This window comes from Mesoplodon densirostris, chromosome 18, assembly GCF_025265405.1.
Source record: "Mesoplodon densirostris isolate mMesDen1 chromosome 18, mMesDen1 primary haplotype, whole genome shotgun sequence".
Classification (NCBI taxonomy): domain Eukaryota; kingdom Metazoa; phylum Chordata; class Mammalia; order Artiodactyla; family Ziphiidae; genus Mesoplodon; species Mesoplodon densirostris.
This window is the reverse complement of record NC_082678.1, coordinates 49,447,602-49,457,775: the sequence shown is the minus strand read 5'-3', so window position 1 is coordinate 49,457,775 and position 10,174 is coordinate 49,447,602. Positions and strand designations below refer to the sequence as shown.

Here is a 10,174-nt window from a genome sequence, read left to right as displayed (position 1 = left end):
ATTTTAATAAAATATTAAAATATACTATTTCAGGGACTTCCCTGCTGGCGCAGTGGTTAAGAATCCATCTGCCATTGCAGGGGATATGGGTTTGATCCCTGGTCGGGGAAGCCCACATGCCACGGAGCAACTAAGCCCGCGAGCCACAACAGCTGAGCCTGCGTGCTGCAACTTCTGAAGTCCACGCGCCTAGAGCCCATGCTCTGCAGCAAGAGAAGCCACCGCAGTGAGAAGCCCGCACACTGCAACGAAGAGCAGCCCCCGCTCGGCGCAGCTAGAGGAAGCCTGCACGCAGCAACAGAGACCCAACGCAGCCAAAAAATTTTAAAAATATAAATAAATAAAATAAAACATACTCTTTCACAGTACTACGTTCTGCTTTCAAAATGCAGAACATCTACTACTTTGGGCTGAAGTCACATTTCTGCTTCCCCTATATCCCTTCATTCCCTGGCACAGCACTGGGTCCAATCATGCTAGGAGATGAATAGATTTTGAGTGCAAGTATACGGAAAAACATCCACTACATCTTCTACATGCCATGCAGTGGAAGCCATCTTACCATCCACAACCTACCTATATCAAAATGCAAAATTCCTCTCAACTATCCTATACTTTCCTTCCTCCACTTCTTAGACTGGCAACCCAGAGTTGACAGGTCAGAACACCTTTCAGAGGATAGGTAGAAGGTCGCAGTGATGTGACCTTTGAGATTGACCACTAGAGGTCCCTTCTTATCCACAGTGATTCTGAAGTTAGACTTTGCTAGGGGTTAGAGAAGATATTTCCTTGGACCAATGGGGCAGATCTCTGCCTGTCACAGGCATAACTGGCGTATTCTGTATCAAGCAGTGGGGAAGTAGCCATGTGATACAGCAGGAATGATGCAGAATAAAATAGCTTCCTAAGAAGAAATTGGATAGGGCTTCCCTGGTGGCGCAGTGGGTGAGAATCTGCCTGCTAATGCAGGGCACACGGGTTCGAGCCCTGGTCTGGGAGGATCCCACATGCCACGGAACGGCTGGGCCCATGAGCCATGGCTGCTGAGCCTGTGCGTCCGGAGCCTGTGCTCCACAACAAGAGAGGCTGCAACAGTGAGAGGCCTGCGCACTGCGATGAAGAGTGGCCGCCACTTGCCACAACTAGAGAAAGCCCTCGCACAGAAATGAAGACCCAACACAGTCAAAAATAAATAAATTAATTAATTTTAAAAAAAAGAAGAAGAAATTGGATAATGTCTTCCAGTGTCAGGCTCGAAGGCAGAGTTTTTAAACAGAAACAGGGGTCTGGAGTTTCCTCATCAACCAAAAGGAAAAAAAAATGCAGGACATTCCACCACTCACCAACACCAGGCAAACATCCAATTTCCTTTTGAGTGTAGTCTGGCTCCAGGGGCATATTTACTGGAATCTAATGATGCTTCTGCTGGAGACCCTCATTTGCACAGGCTCATTCTAAAGACCCTGACCTCAGTAGCTTTATATTTGTAATTATATTTGTAATTCTTTTCCTTAAAGAAGACCCCTGAGTATATAAATGTTAGGCCCCATAGGGCTTGGATCTAGCCCTGTTTGGCTCCAGGATACAGGATGTCAGGGAGGAAGGAGGTGGGGGAGAGTTTCAAAGTCCCTGGAGACTAACCAGAGTTTTCTGTGGGATGAGGAAGAGATTCATACATGTGCCAAAGAACCAGACAGCAACTTAATTTCCAAAGAATTGTAACTGTGAGGGCACCAGAAGTGAGGGGGCTCCCTCTTGCCTGCTCAGAGCTTTCCTTGGTCAGTAGAAGTTTGCCAAATCTTTAGGTGAACTAACAAGCCTGTAGCATCCTGTTGACTGCTTTCTGAATAAACAAATGGTCTTGCCAACCATTGTGTAGATTTCGGAGGAAAAAATCAACCAAACAAAACTCTGGTTCCAGAATTCCTGTGAGCCGGGATAAGCCATGAAGTTTACAAAGGACTAAATAATCAACCAGGGTTGAATGAACAATTCTGTTTGGGACTTATGGATTGGATTTTGGAATAAAAGTTAAAGCCATATACACAAATTTAGAAGCAGGTGAGTGTAAGGAGTTGCTTCTGTTTCTGAAAGAGAATGGGGCTGGAAACCTGCAGCCAGCAACGTGGTGGAACTGCTAGTACCGACTAGTAAGAGCTGCCTCTGCGCTTTTCTTCTCAACTCTGCATTCAGTGACTTCAACTTGGTACATTGAAATTGGCCTGGTTGGGAGCATTTACACCATTGAAATTGACAACTGTTACAAATCAGGGCTCTCCTCTCCAGGACGGGCTGTTAGACCTTTACCAGCACATTGTTGCCTGCACCCCACCCCTAACCTACTCTCCCCCTCCTGCCCCACTCCACCCACTGACACATCACAGAACTTGCAGGCACATCCCCCTGAGTATTTGTATATGTGTAGACACACAGAGGATCATATATGCACACTTTCCCCTTTACGGCCAGCTTGGATGTCAGCAATCATCCTTGCTCTGTCGCGCCGACATCTTTGGTGTTTTTCTACTAATTACATTGTGATCTCACACAGTGATCTCTCTCTCTCTCTCTCTCATTCACAATTGTTCTCTCCCTTGAATCATGAGGCCCTCTGTGCCTCAGGGATTAAAGTAGCCAATTGTGAAATTTCTGAGGCAATAATACTAGTCAGGAGAGCAGATTTACCTTAGCTATCCATAAGTGAGCAGTAAACATGACATGAATAACTGCACAGTATCATCCAAATGGAAACCATGTTAATACTTGGTCAGTGTTCTTTCACAATGCTCAGTTTTCACCAGTGTACATCCCGTTCTTGTAGCACTCAGAGAAATCTGAGATGAGCAGCTTTGTGTCAGATGGACAGAAGCAGGCAAAGAAAAGTCATGTGACTTGCTCAGGCCAGTCAAACCCAGGAACGGATGTCACTTCTCAGCCTGAAGACCTTGAGCTACAAAATATTACATGGGAGACAGAGGGGAGGGACTGACATTTTCATGCCTACTTTATGCCAGGTACTCCTGTAATAAATAGTCATTATTCCCAATTTCCAGACAAAAGAACAGAGGCCCAGGGGATTTAATCTATTCAAGGATATATAGCTAGTAGGTAGTAGAATATTTTGTTGAGAATTTAAAATTTTTTATATCTAAGAAAGTGTGTGTATATACATATCCTAAATCCACTCCCCAAAGGAACTCTTTTCAGACTTTTACTGTTTCTTCTGGTAGTCATCTTAATGTCTCCACCTTTAACCAATAGGCTTATTAGTAGAATGATGAGTACAGTGGCTTTTTTTAGTTTAGTATTTTATGTTTGTATCCTTGATACCTAGAACAGTGCTTGGCACATCATAAACATGTGTTGAAAAAATATCATTATTTCTTTTTTAAAATTCTTTTCCATTGCAGTTTATTATAAGATATTGAATATAGTACCCTGTGCTATATGGTAGGATCTTATTGTTTGTCTATTTTATACATAGTAGCTTGCATCTGCCAATCCCAAACTCCTAAGTTATCCCACCCCCCTTTCCCCTTTGGTAACCATAAGTTAGTTTTCTTTGTCTGTGAGTCTGTTTCTGTTTTGTAAATAAGTTCATTTGTATCATATGTTAGATTCCACGTATAAGTGATATTATATGATATTTGTCTTTCTCTGTTTGACTTACTTCACCTAGTATGATAATCTCTAGGTCCATCCATGTTGCTGCAAATGGCACTATTTCATTCTTTTTTATGGCTGAGTAATATTCCACTATATATATATATATATATATATATATATATATATATATATATACACACCATATATATATATCATATATATATACACACCATATATACACACACACACACATATATATATACCACATCTTCTTTATCCATTCATCTGTCAATGGACATCTATGTAGCTTCCATGTCTTGACTATTGTAAACAGTGCTGCTGTAAACACTAGGGTGCATGTATCTTTTTAAATTAGAGTTTTCTCTGGATATAAGCCCAGGAGTGGGATTCCAGGATCATATGATAACTCGATTTTTAGTTTTTTAAGGAACTTTCATACTGCTTTCCATAGTGGCCACACCAATTTTCATTTCCACCAACAGTGCAGGAATATCATTTCTTGATTTATCAATTGACCTCCTGCTGTGAGAGAAAAGGCTCTAGTGCACTAACAGCATTTCCCTTTCATCTCCCAAGCTGCTTCCCCGTAAGGTTTTATCAATATTTTTAGTTCTTCAGCTGGTCATCTTGTAACTCTAGGTAATGGATGTACTCCTTCATTTCTAGTTCCACACCTACAGATAGTATCTTTGGACTCCAGTGTGAGAGTCTTGATCTCAGTGCAGGTCTGCCTGACTTGAGGACCCAAACACTTTGTATTCCACACTGAGCCTCCCACACTGACCCCTTCTGGACCAGTGAAGGTCCCTTTGCCTGATTTTGGGAAATGTATTTTAAAATAATTGGCACTGGTAATGGATTTTGAACAAGAGGCATTCTCGGGCCAGTGCATACCAAGATAGAACAGTCTGAAGATAATGGAGTAAGTTTATCAAACTAAAGTTAAATTTAGTTCAGAAGCATTCAGAAAAGTGTGCATGGTCCAGAATCTTGACAGTAGGTAATAAATTTGCTGAAACTCTCCTGTTCCTTAAGGTGAATTCCTGCTCTTTCCATAAGGCTGGACTTGCATTTTACAATAGGAATACTTTGAGCCTAAGAAACTGGTGGATACCTTGGATCCTCCACTGCTCTCATAGGCACAAAATGCCCCAGAAACATCCCTTGTGTGTGCCCTGAGGCAAGTTATTTCTTGGTATGCCGTGAAAAGGAGAGTGAGAGCTGAGCATAGCCCTGGCATAAGCCTGGGTGTGGGTTTCACTAGGGAAGGTCATTGATACCGTAGAGCAGAGGCTGTGAAAGGAAAACAGACATGGGCTTTGTTTCCCAGGGCCCTCTGGCTGGCATTGCACACACAACGCAAACACTGTGCACGTTGGTGCTTGATATGGGTTTTTGTTTGTGTCTATTCCCTGCCTACTTTCAGAAGACAGCTTTGCTTATCTTTTATCTGTACTTCCTTGTCCCTGGCAATTCCCACCCCTTGTTCTTAAAGGTACCTGCTGGCTCTGCATATCTGAGTTAGACAGGGACTTGACCTACAGATCATAAACCTGTCAGGCCTTTGGACTTAGGCAGCACCCATGGCAGATGGCAGGAGAGCTCAGGGTCCCACAGCCTCCTGCTAGTCCTGCTACCCGAAGAGAACCCCAAGGACTAGCCCCTGCCCTGATGTAGCCCCACCCCTGTGGTTCAACAGGTACATCCAGCTCACTGCAGATTGCCCCATAATCTGGATACAGCCAGTCAGCCCATCCTAGGTCCTCACCCATTACCAGTGGGAACCTGGCAACGTTTGCTATAGCTTTTTGCCCTATACTTGGAAACAATACCTGCCCACTAGGAGAGAAGTAGGAAGTAGTGGGGCAGCTCAGGTCATAGCAAGACTAGATGTGAATTGCATACATTTAGGATCTGCACTTGGACAAAGCCACATCTGTAGTTAGGATTAGCTTCAGTTAGGAGTAACAGAAAAATCAAGACATGGCTCAAACAAAAATGCAAATTTATTTCTCTTTCACATATAAGAAATCCAAAGATAGTCATCCCAGGATTGATGTGGTCTGCCAGAGAGTCCTTCTTTCATGTTGTTTCACCCTGCATAGCTTCTACTCCCAAGGTGAACTCAATATGACTGCTAGAATTTCAGTCACTACATGCATATTCTAGCTAACATAAAGGAAAAAGCCTATAGAAGGGTATACTGCTTTCCTGTAGGCCCACTTCCTCAAAATTGCTCACACCATCTACTTATATTGCTTATACCAACTATGCTTATATTTCATTGGCCAGAGCACAGTCACATGACCACATCTGACTGCAAGAAAACTGACCATTGTTGTCCTTTCTCCTGGCAGCCATGTGCCCAGCTAATAATTGAGATTTTCTTACTAAGGATAAAGAGGAAAATGGAGATTGGAGGATGACCAACAGTCACTCATCCCTGGTAAAGTAGATCAGTAAAAGACTCACTGCCCTAATTCAAGCCACTCTTATTTGGGTTGACTGGCCAAAACAAAAAATGCCCAAAGTTTGAAAGCCTGCTCCCAAGCCATAATGATGGAGAATCCTCTCAGGTCAAACCCACTCTATTGCTGTTTCAGTCAGGTCAGACCAACTCTATCTGAGGAACTAGGATGAATCCATTTCTCAATACATCCCAGCTGAAATGGCATGCTGACTGAAGACAACCTCTATTCCTGCCATGGGAAGGAAGAACAATAGGTTTAGACCTCTCCCACCAAACAGCCATGCCCGCTGAAGGGGGCGGGGGAATACCCACCAGCTCTATCGTACACGTGTACGCACAGACACTGGACTTCTAAATGAGGTTTTGATTTAGACCTTACACCCATCTTCAGCAACTGACATGGCTGGTCAAGTTTGGCCTCCTGGATCACAGAACACTGAGAATTCAGCCCATGCCAAATGGAGAAGTAGAGAGCTTCACTGATCAAGACTTGGTGAATTGTGTGACACCTGGTCCAAGTAAAACCACACCCACGAAGTATATGGATACAGGCAGCCTCTGAGAGGGCCCTAACGATCCCTACCTCCTGGTCTCCATACCTGTGTGTAATCTCCTCTCCTTGTGCCTGGGCAGGACCTACTGACTCATTTCTAACAAATAGATTAGGGCAGAAGGGATGGATGTCACTTCTGAGGTTAGGCTTACAAAAAGACTGTGGCTTCTGTCTTGCTGGCCTTCTCTTACTCTCTTACTCATTCTGAGGGAAGCCAGCTGCCATGTTGTGAGATGGCCTCGGGGTGGGTGGAGGGGCACGTGGCAGTGGATGAACTGCCATCTCCAGCCAACAGCCAGGGATGACTGAGTCCTGCCAACAGCCGCCCAAGTGAGCTTGGAAGTGGATCCTTCTCCAGTCGAGCCTGAGACAACCGCAGCTCCAGCCAATAGCTTGACCACTGCCTTGTGAGGAACCCTGAGCCAGAGGCACCCAGCTAACCTGCACCCAGATTCTTGCCCCACAGAAACTGTGAGATCATAAATGTTTGTTGTTTTATACTGCTGAGTTTGGGGATAAGTTGTTATGTAGCGACAAATAATTAATTCAGCTTGTTTATATCTTCTTAAGAAATTCTGCTGGTTTATTTTCAACTTTTAAAACTTGTTGCTATATCCATCTTGAAGTGACAGGTTCAGGCCATGCGAGACTGTGAACACAGAGCTGAGATAATCCACTTGAAAATAGAGAAATGTCTCTGCAGGCATTATGAGTGTCACGAAGAAATACCAAAAATCCCTTCCTTTATTTAAAAAAATGTGTGGGAGTGACTTTCTTCAGCAGACAACACGTCTCCACTTAGAAAAGCAGAATCTTGTTTCTTCTCTCTAAAAAGACATTCACTCAGTGGTTGTGACCTGAGCATATTTGCGACCTTCACTCTTTCCTTCATCCTTGATTCAAGGTCAGGGTGCATGTTGTCTGCTAATCATTCTCTAGGAATGAAGCAGAAGATTGGCATTCAAGTGCAACCTTTCTTTGCTAAACATATGGCCAGGTTTCCATCAGTACCGACTCCAACATATATTTTCTCAAAAAATAATTTTTGTAGATGAAAAATTTCTTCTCCCATATCATGCATCTGTAGTGATAAATAGAATTAAATGTCATGGAGCGTTTTCCCCTCATATATGTAGCACACATATGTCAAGGGCTGATTTGTACATAGCATATCAGCCGTTTCCTTCCTATGCAATGGGCAATAGCTTCCAGGATGCACACATGATAGTAATTGCTCTTTCACATTGTATGCCATTGAATTTTTGAAGTTGCCTAGACTTTATAAAGGACTTTTGTTCACTTTCTCTTCAAGCACAAAATGTGTCATTAGCTTCGTAATTGGATTTATACCTATTTGGCAATAGAATGATTTACAGCCTTATTTTGCTGAAGAAAGGTAGATTTCATTACTATAGCAATGATGTTGCTATAGTTTTGATATTTTCTGCCTGCCTTTAGAAACAAAATTCTTCAATTTGGAAAGTATGGTTTTGTTCTTATTCTAGAAAAATATTATTTCCTTACTAGGCAGGTCACTTTTGTTTGAAAATGACAATAAAAAGTCAAGGGTGGCTTTATGCTCATATATGAACAAGTTCATAATAAATAATACACTGAGGAATACAGATGAATAACTTGCTAGCCCAGTAATATCCAATTTTCAGATACTCATCATCCCTTTTACTATTTGCACTGTTATCTTTTGCTTACTGGTGCAATTTAATCGTATTTTCAGACGCTTATTCTATAACACACAGAATCATACTCTATATTTTCACTAGAGTCCTGTTCACTATTTGACTTTATAATGCTATTCTGATTTATGGTATCACATTACCATATTAATGATTTGTTAAAAAAACTTTAATAATAGGTTTATTGATATATAATTCACGTAAAATTTGCCCTTTTAAAGTGTGCAATTCAGTGGTTTTCAGAATATTCAGTGTTGTGCAACCATCACTATCTAATTTTAGGATATTTTCATCACTCCAAAAAAAACCCTGTGCCTCTTAGTAGTCACTGCCTATTTCCCCCTTCCCTCCAGTCCGGGAAAAACCACTAATCTACATCCTGTCTCTATGGATTTGCTTATTCTGGACATTTCTTATAAATGTAATCACACAATATGTGGTCTTTTATGTCTGACCTCTTTTACTTAGCATGATGGTTTCAAAATTAATCTGTGGTGTAGCATGTATCAGGACTTCATTTCTTTTGATGGTCAAATATTATTCCATTGTATGGATATACCACGTTTTGCTTATTCATTCATCAGTTCATGCACAATTAGATTGTTTCCACTTTTTAGCTATTGTGAATAATGCTTCTATGAATATTCATGTACAGGTTTTTGTGTGGACTATGTTTTCATTTCTCTTGGGTATATACCGAGGAGGGGAATTGCTGAGTCTTATGGTAACTCTATGTTTAACATTTTGAGGAACTTTCAAAGTGACTGCATCATTTTATGAACCCACCAGCCACATATGAGGGTTGCAATGTTTTGACATACTTGTCATCGTTTGTTATTGTCGGTCTTTTCTATTTTAGTCATCCTAGTAGGTGTAAAGTGGCATCTCATTGTGGGTTTTTGGTGATGGCTTTATTAAGATATAATTCATCTGCATACAATTCACCCATTTAAAGTGTACAATTCCATGGGTTTTAGTACATTCACAGTTGTGCAACCATCACTACAATCAGTTTTGGCACCATCATCTCCAAAAGAAACTCGGCACCTTTTAGCAATTTCATTGTGGTTTTCATTTGCATTGCCCTAATGAGTAATAATGCTGAGCATATTTTCATGTTCTTATTGGCCATTTGCACTTGTTCTTTGAAAAAATGTCTATTCAAGTCTTTTGCCAAATTTTCACTGAGTTATTTTTCTTCTTATTTTTGAGTTGTTAGATTCTTTATATATCCTAAATACAAATCCCTTATCAGATATATGATTTGCAAATATTTTGTGGATTGTCTTTTCACTTCTTATTTATTCATTTATTTTTATTTAGTTATTTATATTTTTTCTGTTTCTTTTTTCCCCTGTGTCCTGGCTCTTGAGGATAGAACCGGCAGACTAGAAGCCGCCGGTACCGAAGACATGATGTCAAGGGGCCAGAGCCATACCTCTTTCCCTCTACTCCTTGCATTACGGGGACCAGGACCGCAAGCCCCATCCCTGCCAAGAAATGGAGGGTGCCTTTTTACTTTCTTGATACTGTCGTTTGAAGCACAAATTTTAAAAATTTTGAGTAAGTCTAATTTAACTATTTTTTTCTTGTGTCACTTATGCTTCTGGTGTCATATCTAAGGTACCATTGTGTAATCCAAGGTCATGAAGATACACTTCTATGTTTTCTTCTAAGAGTTTTACAGTTTTAGCTCTTATGTTTAGGCCTGTTATCCACTGTGAGTTAATTTTTTGCATATGGTATGAGAGCAGAGTCCAAAATCATTTATTTGTATGTGGATATCCAGTTGTCTGAGAACATTTTGTTGAAAAGACTATTTTTTCCCCA

General features: G+C 41.3%; 1 non-coding gene across 1 annotated transcript; it reads right to left on the bottom strand.

Moving 5' to 3' along the window:
• Positions 1 to 9,698: 9,698 nt before the first annotated feature.
• LOC132479439 (small nucleolar RNA SNORA57) lies at positions 9,699 to 9,851 on the bottom strand. The gene has a single exon (XR_009530553.1). It is a non-coding gene; the product is annotated as a small nucleolar RNA SNORA57 (small nucleolar RNA).
• Between the last annotated feature and the right edge of the window lie 323 nt (positions 9,852 to 10,174).